General features: G+C 37.7%; 1 long non-coding RNA gene across 2 annotated transcripts; it reads left to right on the top strand.

Annotated features, from left to right (window-relative positions):
• The first annotated feature begins 544 nt into the window (after nucleotides 1-544).
• On the top strand, nucleotides 545-4,608 carry LOC140180996 (uncharacterized). Of its 2 annotated transcripts, none has more exons than XR_011875463.1 (3): nucleotides 545-1,127; nucleotides 1,219-1,451; nucleotides 4,354-4,608. It is a non-coding gene; the product is annotated as an uncharacterized lncRNA (long non-coding RNA). The 2 variants fall into 2 exon arrangements; XR_011875462.1 differs by having other exon boundaries at nucleotides 559-1,127; nucleotides 1,245-1,451.
• The last annotated feature ends 16,693 nt before the right edge of the window (nucleotides 4,609-21,301 follow it).

Consider the following 21,301-nt stretch of genomic DNA (forward strand, 5'->3'; position numbering starts at 1 on the left):
TAAATTAGTTTTATTAATATTTGGAGTTTAAGTTGATTAATATTCTTATGTAATTTTTATAATTGGTTATTTCAAATGCTTTGGAAATAAAATTTAGTAATGAAAGTATTATATAATTTAATTTAGGTAATTTCTAATATGAATGAATTATGGTTTATTTTATTAGTTTGAACTTTTAGAGATTAATTTATTAGGAATGATTAAATGGATTTTTATAAATACTTTAAGTTTAAGTAATTTTATTATAATTAGATATTTTGTAAATTGAAATTAAAGTTTCGGTGATAGAAAAATAATAAAAAGTTATATCATTTAATTTAACTAATTAGTATTGAGTTTAAACTGTATTTTATAAAAATGTGATTAATATGTTTATTTTATAATTTAAATTAAAAATAATTAATTTCACTTAGCAATATGCTGATAAATAATGTTCTTATATGTTTTTACTAGGGTATATTTAATTTTAAAATTACTCTACTCTTCAATTTTATCAAAATATCTATTCATATATATCTATATTCTTTTATAAAATCTTAATTTTAACCCTAATATCACAAATTCCTAATTTATAACCTAAATTCCTAAATCTACAATCAGAAAGGGAAAGAAAGGGCACAGGGAGCTTAAGGGGGGAAAACAGAAGGGAAGAAAGAAGGAAACGGAGAGCAGAGGGAGAAGGCGACGGAACAGAGAAGAAGAGGGACAAGTGGATTGTCATCGGGGAGGGAGGAGACTGCCGCTGTCGTGAGCCATCACTGCGCACTGCCGTCGAGTACACGGACCAAAGGGAGGCGCGAGCAGTGACTGAGAGGAAGCTCCGTCCTCGTCGCCGTTCCATAGTCGCTGTTGAAGCCAACCTCGTTGTCGTCGAATCGTCGCTGCTGAACCGCTGCTGTGCCGCCATCAAGTCTGAGTTGAGGAAAGGAGACGTGGAGTCGGCGTCGCCCAGAGAGAAACGCGAATGGCGAGGCGAAGCAGAACGCATGGTGGGAAGGCTTTCCTTGCCACTGCCGCCGCCGGAATCATGAACCAAGGTGGAGGAGAAGGCCGTCTTCCCCGTTGCTGCTATAATCGTCCGTGCTGCTGCCGGTGCTTCCTTGCTCTGTTATTCCTTTCTAATTCTTGTAAGACATTCTTATTCTGAACCTCCACTTGACATTCTTGTTTATTCCGCTGCCATTTTATTAGCCTTACTCTTGTTCCAATTTATTTTAGCCCATATTCCACCTCTGAATTTCCAGAATTATTACTCTACCCAATATGAATTCATTGTTTTGCTCACTGTCGTGGCCAACTCGCGTTGCTGCTGCCCTGTCAAAGCTGTTGTGAGTGTTGCTAACATTGGCGGATAAGGGATGAAGGAGCTGCTGCATTTTGGGTGCAGCCCAACCAGTCATCACGCCACAATTCCGTCTTCGGTTTCGGTTTCTATGAAATTCGACATTGAGGTAGGGGTTTAAAACGATTTCAATTTAAGAATGCCTACAAGGTTTATTGAATAACTGCAAATAGATTTAATAGCTGTGAGTAATTGATTGATTATATAATTATTGAATTGTGGCTGAAATTGTGATTGGAATGGTTGAGATTGTGATTTGGAATTGTTGATTTGTGATATTGATTGATTATGTGGATTGGGAATTGCTTGATGACTAATTGTTGAGAATTTCTGAATTTTAATGGGTTATGTTGGATTTGTTGCCGTTGAGTTGTTATTTGGTATATTGTAATGTTAATGAACTTGGTTGGTGGTTGATTTGGAACTGGTTTTGAGGGGTTTTGAAGGGTTAGATTTTGAATACTAAATAGATTGCTGAAAAATTGATTTTTGAAATTAAAAGGTGACTTTGGAAGTGAATCAGTTATTCAACGATAATCGAAATGATATAAGAGCAAAGGCTGAGTAAAGTATAATAAAAGTTGTTGTTGGGACTCAATATTGAGAAGTTTGAATTAATTATAGAACTAGTTATGATTTTTCAAAGTTAAAATGTAAAATTTGATTTTCTGCATTATTTTTAAAGGAAGCTAGAAACTTTGAAAATCTATAACTATTTCTGTGATTATCAGAATTGCGTAGAACTAAGTCCGAATTGAGCTTGGGGATATAAGGAACTGGACTGCTGAATTTGAGACTTTTTCACTAAGTTTATGATTTATGGTGAATTTTTGAATCATGGATGTCAAAACTGGTTTTTCTGCAGAACGTTTAACGCAGCAGCAACTTGATTCCTCTATTGGAAATTCTGAAGTTTTAATTTTGAAATAGAACCAATTTTAAATAAAACTTTATTCCTATTATTTTAATGTCGTAAAATTTCAGAACAACTGGACTTGTAGTTTTAAAGATATGAATTTTTGAAGGATGATCCATTAGGCAGAAAAAGCCAGATTCTGTTTTCTTAAATTAGTAACTTTGGAAGTTTATAACTTTTGATCCTGGATATATATTGTGATGCAACCAATTGGAGGTGAAAATTAAGTATGTTCAGTATATGTGATTTAAATTTCAGGATTTTCCATATTTTAATAAGTGAGTTATGGGACTTGGAAGAGGTTGTGTTCAATGATTTGTAAAATAGAATTCTGCATAAAATTACCTAACTTCCAAGCTACGTAACTCCTTCATTAAAAATGGTATGACCCTGGAACTAATTGAGAAAGAAATTTGGATGAGTTATATTTAACCACATTAATTTTGAAGGTAGTTAGATTTAATTTGGATTTTATATGAAATTTCAAATGTTGTATGGTACTGTTGTCTTCTGGTTTTAAAACACTGCAGAACAGTCATAGTTTTGCTTATATTTCCGAAACTATAGTCAGTGAAAAATTATGATTTTTGATTTAATAGAAAGCTTAATCTGAGACGGTCGCATGGATATAAAGTTTGTGCAATTCCAAATTCATTTGATATTTTAAAAACAAAATGGAAATCAGGCTGCCAAGTTGTGTTGGTAATTATTTTGGATATGGAATTTAAGAAATAGATTTTCTATTATCAAATGTTTTTGAGAATATATTGCTGTGGCAAATGCTGAAAGAGGCTGATGAATTGTTGAGAAAGAAGGAACCCGTAAGGGTGGATAAGTCCTATTTTTAAAGGAGATTATGTCCAAATTTTTATAAAAAATATAAGGATTTAATCAAAATAAATATTCAAGGCTTATTTAATAATAATAACTTCAATGATTCTTTTAAGAAAAGAATATTTGATCTATGAGATTGTTGGCAAGGGCGTGGGTCTAGTCCCGCTTGCGAATTTGCAATTATGAAAGAAAAAGGAAAGAGTAAAGTACTTATTGTATGATTATCTGTTGCTTGAGGCAACCCAAGAGATATTATTTGTTTGTTTGTTGCTTGAAGCAACCCAAGAGATGTTTGTTTGTTGCTTGCGGCAACCCAAGAGATATTATATATATATTTGTTGCTTAATGCAACCCAAGAGATATTATTTATTTGTTTGTTGCTTAATGCAACCCAAGAGATGTTTGTTTATTTATCTGTTGCCCTGAGGCAACCCAAGAGTAATTTTTCGTTCCCAAGAGTATATATTTCCTGCGAGTAGAAAGCAGAGGCTGTCTCAATAGAGCTGCTAATACTTATATGCGCATTTATTTGAACGGAAAATCGTATCCGGGAAATCGTGAACTCGTGACCGGATAAATGTCGGGAATGCAGGTGCTAACCGACACATGAGCTCATGGCTTGTACTAGGACTAGACATTCATCATATGCATCTATGTGACATTGTTTGGGTGTGCATATTGTAATTGGTTTGTCTAAATGAATAATTCTGTTAACTGTTAATTGCTATATTTGATATAATTGCTCTTGATTGTGTTTGAACCTCATTACTTGTGTTTGAAATTGATTGGCTGGATTGTGGTGAATTGGGTGTTGGTTGAATTGCTTGGGCCTGAGGCCATGACTGGTTTGTGTTGGAAGTCTAGTTCTGTATAAAGTATCTGACTGGTTCAGCATAGACTTAATGAACCTATGCTTGGAGCAGGATGATCATTTATACCGCGTAGGTAACTTCTTTTATGTTATGGTCTAGTAAGGTATGAAAAATCAAACTGGTTTAGCATAGACTTAATGAACCTATGACTGGGACAGGTTGGTCATTCATACAGTCTAGGAAACTTTTAAAAGTTTTACAAGAAAAATATGGATTTAGGATATTGAGTAATTAACTAATGCTTTTAAAGAAAGTTAGTTTCCTTTTAGATGTCTATGAATGCAGTTAACTATTTGCGCTTTATTCTTTACTTTCACGGCATTCTCGACCTCTACTGAGAACATGTGGTTTGGTTCTCACCCCCAAATTTTCTACCCTTTCTGCGACAGGTTTGAAGACGCAATTTGAAGCTGCGAGCGATCAGTAGGCTTTCTTTATGGTTTTAATTGCTTTCATAGAGTTCCCTCGCTCTTGTCCTTTGAGATTTTATTTTACATAGAGGGGTAGGTTTAGTATATTGTATTTGAGTTTTATTTGGTCTCTTTTGTATAAGAATTATTATCAATAATATTTATGTGATTATTATTATTTGTGAATGTTTTGAATTATGACTTTAATGAATAAAAAAACAAAATTTTCTGGCATTTTCTTAAAATTGAAACGCGAACTCGATACAAAGGCTCGATAATTAAGTAGTTAATACTAGAGAAGGTTACGTAATGTTCTTTCTAGTGGAAATACCCTGACTTAAGCAAGGTATTTTGCTGGACGGGACGTTACAAGGAAGACATCCTCATTGAAGAGGACAAACCCATCACTAAAAAGAGAATGGAGCAAACAAGAGAGCCCACTCATGGACCTCAACAAGAGCATGAGAAAGTCCCTCATCAAGAAATCCCTGAGATGCCTCAAGGGATGCATTTCCCTCCACACAACTATTGGGAGCAACTCAACACCTCTTTAGGAGAATTGAGTTCCAACATGGAGCAACTAAGAATGGAGTAACAAGAGCACTCCATCATCCTCCATGAAATCAGAGAGGACCAAATGGCCATGAGAGAGGAGCAACAAAGACAAGGAAGAGACATAGAGGAGCTCAAGCACTCCATAGGATCTTCAAGAGGAAGAACTAGCCGCCGTCACTAAGGTGGACCCGTTCTTTAATTTCCTTGTTCTTATTTTTCTATTTTTTGGTTTCTATGCTTTATGTTTTGTCTATGTTTGTCTCTTCATTACATGATCATTAATGTCTAGTGTCTACGTCTCAAAGCTATGAATGTTCCATGAATCTTTCACCTTTCTTAAATGAAAAATGTTTTCTAAAAAAGAAAAAGAAGTACATAAATTTCGAATTCTATCTTGAAAATAGTTTAATTATTTTGATGTGGTGGCAATACTTTTTGTTTTCTGAATGAATGCTTGAATAGTGCATATTTTTTATAGTGAAGTTTATGAATGTTAAAATTGTTGGCTCTTAAAAGAATAATGAAAAAAAAGAGAAATGTTATTGATAATCTGAAAAATCATAAAATTGATTCTTGAAGCAAGAAAAAGCAGTGAAAAACACAAAGCTTGCGAAAAAAAGGAAAAAAATACGAAAAATAAAGAAAAAAAGAAAGAAAAAGAAAAAGCAAGCAGAAAAAGCAATAGCCCTTTAAACCAAAAGTCAAGGGTAATAAGGATCCAAGGCTTTGAGCATTAATGGATAGGAGGGCCCAAAGGAATAAAAGTCCTGGCCTAAGCGGCTAAATCAAGCTGTCCCTAACCATATGCTTGTGGCGTGAAGGTGTCAAGTGAAAAGCTTGAGACTGAGCGGTTAAAGTCGTGGTCCAAGGCAAAAACAGTGTGCTTAAGAACTCTGGGCACCTCTAACTGGGAACTCTAGCAAAGCTGAGTCACAATCTGAAAAGGTTCACCCAGTTATGTGTCTGTGGCATTTATGTATCCGGTGGTAATACTGGAAAACAAAATGCTTAGGGTCACGGTCAAGACTCATAAAGTAGCTGTGTTCAAGAATCAACATACTGAACTAGGAGAATCAATAACACTATCTGAATTCTGAGTTCCTATGGATGCCAATCATTCTGAACTTCAAAGGATAAAGTGAGATGCCAAAACTGTTTAGAAGCAAAAAGATACTAGTCTCGCTCTTCTAATTAAATCTAATCTTCATTGATAATTTTGGAATTTATTGTATTTTCTCTTCTTTTTATCCTATTTTATTTTTAGTTGCTTGGGGACATGCAACATGTAACACCCTAACTACCAAAGTTAACGCTTCCGGCTGCGCGACTCTGATAGTTCAGACATTACGATAACTTTTATACTATTTAATACTAAAATATGAGCCTGTTTAAAACTTTAAACCGCAAAATCACTCCTAAAAATACTTTTGCTATACAACGTACATCCATACATACCATACAACTTACAGAAATCCATAAAGAGTACATCCATATATATACATACATGTATATAAATATTATTACAAACATTAACTAATACAATCCCTATCCTTCTTACAGAATATCTCAAGATAAAGGCGAGGATACAAATAACAGTCTAAAGCAATACAGAGCATTTCAACAACTAAATAAACTCTTCGTAACTTCTGCGCCCATATCCTGAAAGAGGAAAAATGTAGGGGGGTGAGAACATCATCCTCGAAAGGGTTCTCAGTAGAGGGTTTTTGGGAATTACTGTAATAGGATACGTGAAGATAAACCGTACTAGTGATTGATAACCGTCTTATGCCTCTTTTCGAAAACAACGGTTTACAATAAAAGTAAAGTCTAAAAATCTTTCTGAAAGAAGAACCATTCAATTCTCAAAAACTCAAAAGCCTTTCAAAACGGTTTATCTATGCAAAACCAAAATAGCCTTTCATATTTTATTCCAAACCAGAAACACAACCGAAATCAACCATCGATTCTTCTCATTCCAACCACGGCCCTAGGCCTAAACCAACCAACCAACAACCAATCACCACAGTCCAACAGAGTCCCAGTAGCAAACACAAATAGGAAGATGCAAGCACAAACAAACAGTTATTGCAAGTAGAACAATTAGCAATTAATCACATAGGCAAACCAAGTATAATATGCACACCCAAGCAATGTCACATAGATGCATATGATGCATGCCTGTTCCTAGTGGCTGATGATATCATCTGTCGGTTACGAAGCCAACCCGACGTGTTCGGTAGCTAACCCGGACACAGTCTCTCTGTTGCGCATTATTATCCTTAGAGGGTATCTGCGCCCTATCGCCATTAGAGGGTATCTGCGCCCTGTCGCCATTAGAGGGTATCTGCGCCCTGGCGCCATTAGAGGGTATCGGTGCCCTATCACCCTTACAACCAGAGAGAAAACACAAGCATTTTCACATACAACATTCATCTCAGCTATCCGGCTCACGGTTCAATCCAGAACCAGCCAATTTATCAATAAATACAGCCCTTCGGCTTAAACTCATAATTCATAATCAGCCATACGACCCATAACTCATTCAGCAATTAGCCATAAATCAATATCATACACAGCCATTCCGGCTCATAACAAAACAGCACTTCCACCATTCAACATCATCAAATTCATAAAACCGGCATTTAAGCCTCAAATCACTTTTCTCAATTCATCTTAGGCTCACAAGCCACTTTTACTTAAAGTAAGTTCCCCTTTGAAAACAATGCCACTCTCGGCATCCTCTTTCCAAAACTTCCATAACCATGGCAAGTTAAAGATCTCTTTGAAATATTCAAAATCACCCATTCAACAATGGGATTTTATAATAAAAGTTCCTTGGCAGAGTCTCAAGTCCTTAGGGGAGAATAGCGTAACTCATTATGCCAAAAATCATTTAAAATCATTAAAAACCTTGGCTCCTATATTTGAGTAATAAAATAGGATCTAAGCCAAACTGAGTCACGAAATCAAATACTCTTTTCAAAGCCGTTTCCTTTACTAAAACAAAAACCAGCTTCAACCCCATGGGAAATTCTAAAGTGTTTCAACTGTTCAAAATTGTTTTAGTATTGCAAGAATTCAGAGTTCAAAGAGTACTTAAAACCTTTCTCAAAACATTTCAAAATGAAACTTGTCAATAGACATTCAGGTTCTTTCAACGTCATTGAAACTCCCCTAATTGAAGCCCTCAAGTCAAATTCAAAGGCATTACCCTTGTCACATTTAAAACAGCTTTAAAACATAAGTTTCATCTAAATAACTTTCTCCTGAAAGAGATACAATGCCTTTTTTTACGAAGCAAGACTAAATCACAATTTCCTCTTTAATAATTCGTTTCAAAAGCATGAATCATCCTTTTCTTGATAATTCAAATAAAATAGTAGAAGTCTTTAATTCATCATTTTTCCAAACAACATTTCAATAAAGACTCGGATTTTATAGAAATTCCGGTAGCATCTCTCCTAAAACTTGGACTTTTGCCACCCGGTTTGGGTCCCAACTAAACCGTTTCTCATTCCTTTTCAACAGCTCAAAACCAGAAATCAATTCAAAGCAAGCTAAATCCAACAATCGCCTCAGTGGCATATCTCAAGAAAACCATTTCAAAATCAACTCAAATTCAACTGGTTTAGCTCATTTCCAAAGTTTTAAAGAAACAGTTCAGTAACAAATCATTTGTCCAACATCAAGTCAATTAAAGTAAACCAGGCTGAATTCAAAAGTGCATTCGACTTTTCACATCATCAAATAATTGACTCAAATCAAACCAATCCTCAATGGATTAAACTCAGATTTCAAATCTTTAAAGAATCACTTGAAAATATTACATTTCACAAGGCCGCACAACAATTCAACCAAACCAACATCCATAATCACCCGAGTCAATCAAATAACGCATAAGGCAGATACAATCACCAAATACACAATATCTCACAACAGTATCCATATGTAATAATTCCAATACACAAAACATAGTTTTTGGAAAGCGCCCCTACCTCAAAACGTAATTCCATAAACCAAACGCCTCACAGAGTCCTTTCCACCTTAACCCGAAATCATCAACAACAGCAACCTCAGCTTCAAGCCACATCCGCAATAATCATAGCGACACTAATCGCAACATACAATAATCAGGACTCAACCCCACGTTATCAAAACTCATATTCATTAACCGAACACAACAGAATACTAACGCGAGACTTTCCGAAATATAAATACTTACTGAACTAGCGAAACGAAGCAGCTGCGATTTCAAGCAGGCCCGGCAACAGCTTCGGCGGTGGCCAGAAGCTCCGGTGGATCAACTATAAAAACCACGCAGCATTAAAACCTTTTCAAAATCCAAAAAGGCAGAAACCTCACTTAAAACCCTTACCGGCAGAGTTTTCCGGCGACGGCAGCGGCGTTTTCCAGCGGCCAAGCACGGCGGCGTGGTTTCCTCCTTTGGTAGCGACACTCGTGGCGACAACCTTCCACCACGGCGAGCCCAGCCACGCGGTGCGACAGCAACCCCGCGACGGCTCCCTCTCGCGTCTCATCTCCCTCTGCGTGCGAGTTCAGTGATGGCGCACAGTCCCTGCCGAGCTCCGTTTGCCATCTGAGGAACGCTTCCCTTCCCGATCTCTTGCAGCAGATCCGGCCAACATGACTCCACCGACGGCACCCGAAAGCACGAGGCTGACAGCGGCGCTCGTGACGGGCTTTACGGAGAGGAGCGATCGCAACAACTCAAGCTGCGAAGACGATAGCAGCAGCGGTGGCATTTCTCGGTGACCCATCATCTGCGGCGGCGCTGGGCAGAGACGGCGACGACGCGACTATTGGCAACGAGCTTGGTCGACGATGGTAGCACTAACAGCAGAGGCGGCACGACCAGGATGGCTCCATGGTGCTGCAGCTTAGGGATGGTGACTCGCGACACTCCCTTTCCCTCCATGGTTCGGCGATGGCGCAACGGCGGCGGTGAGGTCCAGCACGCCGGCGCGGTCCCTTTCCTCCCCTCCTCTCCTTCTCCTCCCCGGATCCGTTTCTCCCTTCCCTCTCTATTTCTTTCTTTCTTCCATTTTCGCAGCTGTTGCTGCTAGTTGAATTGGGGGAAGGCTGCGGCTGTGTGAGTGTGTGTTTAGGTTAGAGGGTAGCAGCTGCTGCTGCTGGTTTAGGGAGGGGAAACGGGTACCGGGTCAGGGTTTCAGGGTCAAGGTTTCTCTTTCAAAAATTAGGGTTAGAGGCATTTTAGTAATTTCAAATAAAAATAGGGATATTATAGTAATTAAAAATAAATTCTAATCCATTAATAATAATGTATAAAAATACTATTTGCTCATCAATTTCATAAATTATTTTCAATAAAATGTCCCCACCAAATAATTAGAAATAATATACTTATTTTCTTCATTTTCCAAAATAGTAATATCAATATTCTAAAATATTAATTATTTAGTCCAAAATCATATTAAAATCCTTTTTATTTCACAACTACCAACTATATGATTTAAATATAGAAAATAATCCAATAATTGTAAAATTGGATAATAACCATAACTTATCTCAAATTCAATAAATCAAAACTTGCCTTAATTATCTTTAATAAAATAATTTCTGAAATTAAGGCTATAAATAACTATATGATTTGAGACTTGATCATAAAAAGACTTTTCAAAGATTCTGGGTCTTACACAACAATTTAAGTTTGGTGTTGTGATGAACGGATAATTTATACCCTTTTTGGCATTGTTTTTACATAGTTTTTAGTATGTTTTAGTTACTTTTTATTATATTTTTATTAGTTTTTATGCAAAAATCAAATTTCTGGACTTTACTATGAGTTTGTGTATTTTTCTGTGATTTCAGGTATTTTCTGGCTGAAATTGAGGGATCTGAGTAAAAGTCTGATTCAGAGGCTGAGAAAGGACTGCAGATACTGTTGGATTCTGACCCTCCTGCACTCGAAGTGAATTTTCTGGAGCTATAGAAGTCCAATTGGTGCTCTCTCAATTGCGTTGGAAAGTAGACATCTTGGGCTTTCCAATAATGTATAATTGTCCATACTTTGCTCGAGATTTGATGGCCTAAACTGGCGTCTAAACGCCAACCAGAGACCCTTTTCTGGCATAAAACACCAGAACTGGCACCAAAACTAGATTTAAACGCCCAAACTGGCATCTAAGCTGGCGTTTAACTCAAAAGAAGGCCTATGCACATGTAAAGCTCAATGCTCAGCCCAAGCACACACCAGGTGAGCCCCGGAAGTGGATTTCTGCACTATCCGCACTTAGTTACTTATTTTCTGTAATCCTTAGTAACTAGTTTTAGTATAAATAGCACTTTTTACTAATAGACCTAGAAGAACCGGGAGATCTTTGGACATTTATATTACATTTGGGAGGCTGGCCATTCGGCCATGCCTAGCCCTTTTTCTCTTATGTATTTTCAACGGTGGAGTTTCTACACCTCATAGATTAAGGTGCGGAGCTCTACTGTTCTTCATGAATTAATACAAGTACTATTGTTTCTCTTTCAATTCATGCTTACTTCTTCTCCAAGATATACTCTCGTACTTAATTCAGTTAAGTCAGAATGAAGGGGTGACCCGTGACAATCACCCACTATCTTCGTTACTTGCTTAGCCAAGATCCGCATGCCTGACAACCACAAGCGGTCTACATGATATTCAACGTAGTCATTGGACGACATTCGGAGTATATTCTCTTGGGTCTCTAATTCACGGACCGAGTCCATGAGGTTAGAACCTCCGTGGTATAGGCTAGAACTAATTGGCAGCATTCCTGAGATCCGGAAAGTCTAAACCTTGTCTGTGATTTTCCGAGTAGGATCTGGGAAGGAATGACTGTGATGAGCTTCAAACTCGTGAATGTTTGGTGCAGTGACAGTGTGCAAAAGGATAGAGAGATCCTACTCTGAAGCTAGTGAGAACCGACAGATGATTAGCCGTGCAGTAGCTATACCTGGTATTTTTCATCCGAGACGAGAAATCCGACAGTTGATTAGCCATACAGAAACTGTACTTGGTATTTTTCATCCAAGAGGATCATACAGCTTGCCATGGAAGGGAGCACGCATGATTGGATGAAGACAATAGGAAAGCAGAGGTTCAGAAGCAACAAAGCATCTCCAAACGCTTATCTAAAATTCCCACCAATGAATTACATAAGTATTTTATTTTATTTTATGTTTTATTTATCTTTTAATTATTAAAATCTCATAACCATTTGAATCCGCCTGACTAACATTTACAAGATGACCAAAGCTTGCTTCAAGCCGATAATCTCCGTGGGATCGACCCTTACTCACGTAAGGTATTACTTGGACGACCCAGTGCACTTGCTTGTTAGTTGTATCGGAGTTGTGAAAAGTGTGATCACAATTTCATGCCCCAGCCTCTCACCTAGAATTAGAATTGTCTTCACTAAGAGTCCAGTCATTCTACACATAGTGAGTAGAATCCTGTCTCTAGAGCATGTGAAGCTCATTCACGAGAGCACAGGAAGAAAATTCACTGTAAGGGGTGAAGATCTGAGCCCCTACTTACCTCTGTAATGAAGCTGTTCGTCAAGCTAACGACGGTAAAGAAGTGCTTATTAGGAGGCAACCCAACTATTAGTTTTCATTTTCTTTAAGTTTGATATTTTAGTTTTTCTCTTGCTTTTAGATATTTGTGATCATGTGCAACACTTAGAACAGTGACAGAAACACTCAGAACTGAAAATAGAACACCCATGGGAGACCCCCTTACTGGCGTTGAACGCCAGAAAAGGAGGGAGATGGGCGTTCAATGCCAGAAAGGGACCTTTCTGGGAGTTCAACGCCCCAAAGGGATAGGAAAGCTGGCGTTAAACGCCAGCCAGGGAGTAAGGCTAGGCATTCAACGCCCTATAGGGAGCAGCCAGGGCTGCCTCTTAACCCCCTATGGGTGTTCAACGCCTATTCCTGGTGTTGAACGCCAGGTAGGGGGCAGGAAAGGAATGTTCTGTAGCTTTCTTAGGACAGTGGGACCCACAAAATCTCCACCTACCCCACCTTCTTCTCTCTCCTACTTTCTAAACCTAGAAACTCACACCCTACCTTCCCTCTTTCCCATACACCCTCAACCAATCACGTCTATATCACATTTTCCTCTTCCCAAAACCCCATCATATCTTCCATCATTTAATTCCCACCAACCCCATCCACTTCAAATTCAAACTATTCCCACCCGTTTTTCCCTCCCTTATAACCGAACTTTACCCCTCCCACCCCTATAAATACCCCTTCATTCATCTCATTATCCTCACACCTCAACACCCTCTTCCTCTTACTTTATACACTCCACACCCTACTTTCCCTTCCTTAACCCCCTACTTGGCCGAAAGCTTCTCTCCCTTTCCCCTATATATTTTTTCTTCCTTCTACTCTCTTTTTCTCCTTTTATTACTATTTTCTCGAGGACGAGCAAAGTTCTTAAGTTTGGTGTTGCAAAAGCTTTGCTTTTTTACTTCTACCATTCCTAAGTATGGCACCAAAGACAAGTGAAGCCTCAAGGAAGAGAAAGGGAAAGGCTCCTGCCTCCTCTTCCGAACCATGGAAATTATGGAGATTCCTCACTCGAGCCCACCAAGATCACTTCTATGCTATGGTGAGGCACAAAAGGGTGATTTCTAAGGTCCTCTTTAGGCTCAAGGAGGATGAATATTCAGAAATTCTTGAAGAAATTTGGAGAAGGGATTGAGAAATTAGCCCATCCTATCTCGGCTATTGGCACACTAATGGTGCAAGTATTCTATGCCAATGCTTGGGTCACAAAGGGGCATGACACTAGTGTGAACCCACAACCCAAGAACTACCGCACCATGGTCCAAGAGCAACTCTTGGACTTTAGCCCGAAAAGTGTGAGGATGGTGTTGCAATTGCCTCAACTGTAAGGTGACCCACACTCCTACATAAAAAAGGTCAACTCTGATTAGTGGTTGGAGCAAGTGCTCATAGACATCTATGTGTAGGGAACCTAATGGAGGCTAGATGCACACGGCAAGCCCTACCAACTTTGTAGGCTTGACCTCAAGCCAGTGGCGAGAGGATGGTTGGAGCTTGTGCAACGCTCCATCATAGCTACTAGTAACCGGTCTGAAGTGACTATTGACCGAGCAATAATGGTACACTGCATCATGCTCAGAAATGAAGTGGAGGTGCACGAGGTAATCCCTTAAGAAATATACAAGGTAGCCAAAAAAGCTTCTACCAAGGTAAGGCTAGCCTTCCCACACCTCATCCATCGCATGTGCAACTCAGCTGGGATTAACGTCCTAGGTGACGACCTCATTGAGAAGGATAAGTCCATCACGAAAATAAGGATGGAAAATGTCAGAGAACCGGCACATGAACCACAGCAAGAGCCTATGCAGCCCCCTTTACCAGAAATCTCTGAGATGCCTCAAGGACTGTCTTTTCCTTCCCGAGATTATTGGGATCAACTGAATACATCAATAGGAGAGCTGAGCTCAAACCCGGAGCAGCTAAAGGTGGAGCACACTGAGCACACCAATACCCTCCATGAAATAAGAGAAGATCAGAGACGATTGATGGAGGAGCAACAGAGGCAAGGGCGTGACATAGAGGAGATCAAACGCTCCATTGGATTATCCAGGGAAAGCAGCAGCCACCGCCACTGAGGTTGTTGAGTCCCATTATATCTCTCTGTTTCATTTCTGTTTTCACTGTACTTTTGTTATTTTTTGTCTTTCTTTTCTAAGTTCATGATCACATCTAGTCGTTTGTTACTTTCTAGTTTATTTTCTTGTTTTATTTTTGTTATAAGATTCCTCTGTATCCTCACCATGCTCAAAAGAAAAATTATTTGAAAAAAATAGTGAGATGCATAAGTTTTAAGTATATCATGAGTTATTTCAATTAATCTGATGTGGTGGCCTTGCATTTTTCTTCTGAATGTATGAATTAACAGTGCATAATTGATGTTAAATTAAGAATGTTGACTCTTGAAGAATAAAGAATTTAGAGAAGTATTATGGACTCTCTGAAAAATAAAAAAAAATTATTGATTCTTGAAGCAAGAAAAAACAGCAGAAAAAGAAAAAAAAGAGAAAGAAAAAGGAATGCTCATAAAAGAAAAATCAAAAGAGCAAGGATCCAAGGATTTGAGCATCAATAGTTAGGAGGGTTAGAAATTAAGCCTAAAAAGCTCAAATGAGTTGCTATCCCTAACTAAATGCTTGTGGTGTGAAGGTGTCAAGTGAAAAGCTTAAAGTCGTGATCCAAAAGCAAAAGAGTATGCTTAAAAACTCTGGACACCACTGACTAGGAATTTAAGCACAGCTAAATTCGAAGCCAAGGGGTTCCCTCAGTTAAGTGCCTATGGCGTTTATGTATCCAGTGGTAATACGGAAAAATAAAACGCTTAGAGTCACGACTAGGTTAAAAAGGGTGCAAAGCACCAAAAAAAGTTGTGTTCAAGAATCAAGAAGGGCTAAAATAAGAGAATCAATAATATCATCTGGACTCTAGTTCCAAGAGATGTCAATAATTCTGAACTTCAAAGGAAAGTGAAATGACAAAACTGTTCAGAAGTAAAGAGCTATTAGCCCCGCTCATCATTTGGAACTGAGCTTCGGTGAAAAAACTTTAAAACTTATTATATCTCTCTCTTCTTTTAGTCGTACTTGTTTTTGGTTGTTTGAGAAAAAGCAATAGTTTAAGTTTAGTGTTCTGATGAGTGAATATTTTATACACCTTTTGAGGCTATTTTCTTAGTGTTTTTAATATATTTTGTCAAGTTTTATTATGTTTTAGTAGGTTTTAATGCAAAATTCACTTTTTGGATGGTACTTTGAGCTTTTATGTTTTTCTTATGATTTTAGGTAAATTTTGGGTGAATTTGGAAAGTTTTGGCAAAGTCTGATTCAGAGGAAAGAAAAGCGTAGCAGATGCTATCAGAATCTGGCCTCCGTGCATTCAAACGAGCATTTATGCAGCTACAGAGGTCCAAATGATACGTTCTCAATGGCGTTGGAAAGCTAACACGGGCTTTCCAGCAATATATAATGGTCTATACTAGGGTTATTTTGAGTATTTTGGAAACTTAGGACTTGTATATACTTCTGTAATTATCTTCCGGCTAGCCTTAGCTTCATAGGTTGAGCCTGAAGTTTGAATATTTGTATCCTTGGCACTCTGTTCTTATCATATATATCTATCTTTTCTTTTCTTCGTTTGCAAGTAATCGTTAGCTTGAGCGTTGCGCTTTTATTTTTCACAATTTTGATTAACCAACTTTCAAGGCTCCTCGAATATTATATTCTTTCACTTATACTATGTATGTATATTTTATTTTTGAGGTCGTAATATCATACCACCTCTGTTTTACGACTTAAGCATAAAGCTCTGTGTGGTAGGGTGTTACAGAACCTCCCCTAAAACTCGGATTTTTCATCCTTGAAAGGTTCTATCCAAACCAAACATCTCTCAAACTCTTCTCAACTTTTCCAATACCAAAAAATTCCTCAACATATATAAACCAAATTTCCAATATCAATGTATTTCTTTTCTTATCTTAATTTATCTTTAACTTATTAAATTTTCACATATTAGGACAACAAATAATTTGTCCAAATCTTAATTATTATAACTATTAATTCCTTTTTAATCCGTTATCAATTTCATTTAATTACGAAAAATCATCTTAAATTATCAAAAATTTAATTAATTAAACTTTAATAGAAATAATCAAGCCATAAAACGCTCATAAACTCAAATGCACATATTATCTAAACTTTCAAAGCATTCCGAATTCGTAAAACAAATATCTCCTACCTCGGTTAGCCGAAACTCAGAAATTAAACGCGACAAACCCCCTTTTTATTTTTAATTCTAGCAGCGGCAGTAATCTTGATGATTTCCAAACAATAATAACGACGACATCAAGGATCACAACAATAACTTATCTGACATAAATTAGAATTAACGCGAAATGAATGTTAGGCGAAATTAGAACAAAGTATCATGGTGAAGGAGGCAAAATCACTTTCAGTCTCACCATGAAGAACAACCTCAATAACTATAATGCTCGCGACAGCTGCAACGACAACAACAATTCTAGTAGCAACAATAGCAACTTTGGAAAGGAGATATCGACAGCGGCTGAAAGCAAGGTAAGGGCAAAATGGAGCAGATCATTAAAGAAGCAATAACGACAATAATGGTTGCAGAACAAAATCAGTCTTACCAGAGAAAACAAGGAAATGGAGCAGTAGCAGCTTTGGTGACCCTCATCGGCAAAAATAGAACCGATAGAAACAACACAAAGCTAGGCAAGTTGGCAGAGGCTCCAGCGGTGGTGTCGACTACAACAGCACTGCTTCCTGGCGATTAAGGCACGGCGGGAAAGTCTCCAGCAGCGGATGTGGAAAGGTGATAGCAGCTCAGCGACGAGCTCCAGAGAAGCTCCCTCTTCTCTCTCCCATTCGCGCTCCTCTTCCCGATTCTATTTAGCGACGGTGGTAGCCCTAATAGGGACGACGACGATAAGACGCGATAGCGATGAGGCTAGTAGCAACTGTAAGAACTGGCTTAACCGCTTTAGTAAAATAATAATTTTGAAGTGTCCAGAGTAGATTCAAAATTTATAAGTTTTAATTTGAAAATTTAAAGGTAAAATTTGATTTTAATGAATTTTTCTAAGTTGGAAAATGTATCCTTTTCAAAAAGTTTTTGTAAAAATGCGTACTGGTGCTTAAGCCGACAGTACCGGCTCTAGTCTCTCCATTACCACATATTTTGGAAAATAAGATTTTGAAAATTGATTTATTATTTCGAAAGGCGTATTCAGCTCATTCTTGCCCTAATATGATGAGAGGGACGTTGAAAGAAATAAGAGAGGAAGAAGAGAGTGTACTATTCACCTCCTCCTTCTTTTGGCCATAACTTGAGCTACGGAGTTCCGATTGATGAGCCGTTTATGGCCACGCGAAGATCTTGACGAGATCTTCATTTCTATCTAGGTTTTTCTGGTAAGATTTTGAAACTCAAGCTCCAGTTTTCAGCCCTAGATTTCTATATTTTTTGGTTAGAGTTTTTGAGTAGATTTTGTGATTTTGCTTGGAATGATAGTGTGACAGGCACTATATCCTTGGAATGATTTATGATGAAATAGATGTTGTTGTTATTTTCCTTCTCTATCGCAAGAGTGTGCTGGGCACTATATCCTCGGAATGAGCATGCAAGTGTGCCAGGCACTATATCCTCAGAACGATAGTGTGCCAAGCACTATATCCTCGGAACAAAAGCGTGCCAGGTGTTATATCCTCGAACGCGACAGAAAGGCGACATCCAAATGGATGTGTCAGGTTGGCATTTATAGACCGACAACTGATATCACGAGCTAATAGGATAGGCATTCATCATGTGCATCTTCTATGTGTTTTGTTTACTTTGCCTAATTGCATCTCTTGCCTAAATGAATAATATGCTTATTTGCTAGTTGTTTTACTTGCTGTACATGTATATTACTTGTGTTTTACTTGCTTGTATTATCTGTGATTGTCTGGTGCTGAGAAGGTTAGGTAGGCGGTGGTGATGGGATCACATGGAGGCTAGGTTGGCGAAGGCTGTGGGATACAGCGATGTGATTAGTATTAGTACAATCTCCCTACGTTTAGATAACCCTGTTTATGGTTTAAGTTTTTTATTTATTTTATTCTAAGCTTGAATATCTGTATTGATGTGAAGTTCTAGGATTGCCTTCAGCGTCCCAGAACCTTACATCTTATATATTGGGCACTATTACCATACTGAAAACTTTCGGTTCTCATTCCATACTTTCGTTTATATGCAGGTGGAAACCCACCTCGGTGAGTTGCGAGACAGTGACAGAGCGGAGGACCTTGATTATCTTTTAGAGTCTTTTGAACTCTTTTGTTTAGATTCTCTCACTTTTGTATTTAAATTTGTTGCCTTAAAGGCTTTGTTTTCTAAAAACTCCGAGAGATAGGTTGTTGCTATTTTAAAACTCCAAAACTCTGTTGTATTAAGTTTGACTAGCCGGCCTAAACTCCGCAGGCTGTGATTAGTCCTCTTTTGTATATTATACTTATATATATCTTGTTTACTTTAATTATTACCTTGTGTACCCTGGAACTATCTACAAGGTTTTATATATATTATGTCTTGTTTGTTCGTACCTATACGTTTAATTTTCATGTGTGAGCGCTTCGTGTTTCGTGAATTCTGCTTTACGCAAATTAAGCTTTTATTCTTTCAACGGGCTTCTAGTATTACTATTTTCTTATATATATATAATATTATTTGAGCTTTAGAACTATCATGGCACTTTATTATTCTTTGCCTTACGGCTAGAGGTAAGGCTTATCGTAACGGGGTGTTACATTTAGTGGTATCAGAGCGGTTCGTCCTCGTGAGCCTGAAGGATGGACCGATTGTGCTTCGTTGCACACTCTGGGTCATTTTTCTTTTATGCTATTTAGGTTATCTGTTTGATATGCATAACATGGTTATTTGTGAGTGCCTTTAGGGATAATTGAAGCACTGAGCTTGGGAGATTGAGACTAATCACCTCGATATCGATTATTTAGTGTGGGAAGACAACCCGAATGGCAATTCGCGGACGAGGTCGATCACGTTCACAGAGAGATAGTGAAGATGACTAGCCTAGTCAATGTGTTTTGAGCTCAACATGTTCAAGAGGACAAGTTCGTGGAGTTTGCAGCATATCGGGTGATGGGTGCGGCTTAGCACTAGTGGCAACGGAAGTAACGACAGATGCTTTTGTGGTTTTTAACTATGATTTTCAGTTTCTAACTGGTATGGTCTTGAATCATGTTGAAAAAGTTTTTGAGGTTTAGAATGATTTTCAAATTTGGTTTGGAACTTTGGTTTAAATGATTTGGTTTTGAAACTAGGTTGGAACTCTTTGGTTAAATGATATGGTTTAAAAGGGAAAGTGAGTTCTATGATTTTGTTAACTTGTGAATTTGGATTGTAATTTAACTTATCAAAAGGGATTCAAATTGAAAGTTTCTGATTTAAGGATTTTAATGAATTTAGGAAAATCATGCTTTAAAGTGATTAATTTACAAATAAATGATTTTGACTCTTTTGAGAAAGTGTTAACAATGAACTCATTTAGATTGAACTTGTTTTAAAGGTTTTGAAAAGTATTACAAAATCGGTATTTAGTTTAAAGGAAAAATTTTGGATTCTTAACCAACGTTAATCAGAGTGACGCAGTGGAAGGTGAGAGGGAACATCGACACGATAAGATGAAGGGGGATATATCACACGGTTCGAATTTTCGAGGGCAAAAATTTTATTAGAAGGGGAGAATGTAAGAACCGGCTTAACCGCTTTAGTAAAATAATAATTTTTAAGTGCCCGGAGTAGATTCAAAATTTAGAAGTTTTAATTTGAAAATTTAAAGGTGAAATTTGATTTCAATGAATTTTTCTGAGTTGGAAAATGTATCTTTTTCGAAAAGTTTTTGTAAAAATGCGTATTGGTGCTTAAGCCAGCAGTACCAGCTCTAGTCTGTCCAGTACCGCGTATTTTGGAAAATAAGATTTTGAAAAATGATTTATTATTTCGAAAGGACAAAAATAATTTAGAATAAAAAACCGGGCGTTAATCTTAAAGATTTTGGCCCAAAGTGGGCCAAACGGGCTAAAAATGCTAATGGGTTGGACCAGGCCCAAACCGGGCCCAAGGCCCAACATATATATGCTCTATTAAAGAGCATTCAGCTCATTCTTGCCCTAATATGATGAGAGGGGTGCAGAAAGAAAGAAGAGAGGAAGAAGAGAGTGCACTATTCACCTCCTCCTTTTTTTGGCCATAACTTGAGCTACGGAGCTCCGATTGACGAGCCATTTGCAGCCACGTGAAGCTCTTGACGAGCTCTTCTTTCTGTGTAGGCTGCTGGTAAGATTTTGAAACTCAAGTTCCAGTTTCCAATCCTAGATTTCTGCATTTTTGGATTATATTTTTTGAGTAAATTTTGTGATTTTTCTTGTTTAGGTGATCTCTAGTAGCAGGTAATTGTCGGATTTTGCCCCAATCACCATTTGATAAGGTAAGGAACCTCTATATCCTTGTAGTTTGATGTAGTGTGAGCTTTAGTTGATAATTCATGGTTATGTTGTATGTATGAAGCTTGTTTTTGGAGTTGGTGGTGGCTTTTGGTTTGGCTTTGGTGGTTTAGAGTTTGGTGGAAGCTTGTTGGAATCAAGTTTGGTGTTTGAGCATATTGGGAATCGGCCAAGATATGGTTTCGGTTTCCTTTATGTAATATATAATATTTCATGAACCTTAGGCTAGTTGACCTTAAGATAGGATTAGACGTTTGGGTGTATGT

This window comes from Arachis hypogaea, chromosome 17 (genome assembly GCF_003086295.3).
Source record: "Arachis hypogaea cultivar Tifrunner chromosome 17, arahy.Tifrunner.gnm2.J5K5, whole genome shotgun sequence".
NCBI lineage: Eukaryota > Viridiplantae > Streptophyta > Magnoliopsida > Fabales > Fabaceae > Arachis > Arachis hypogaea.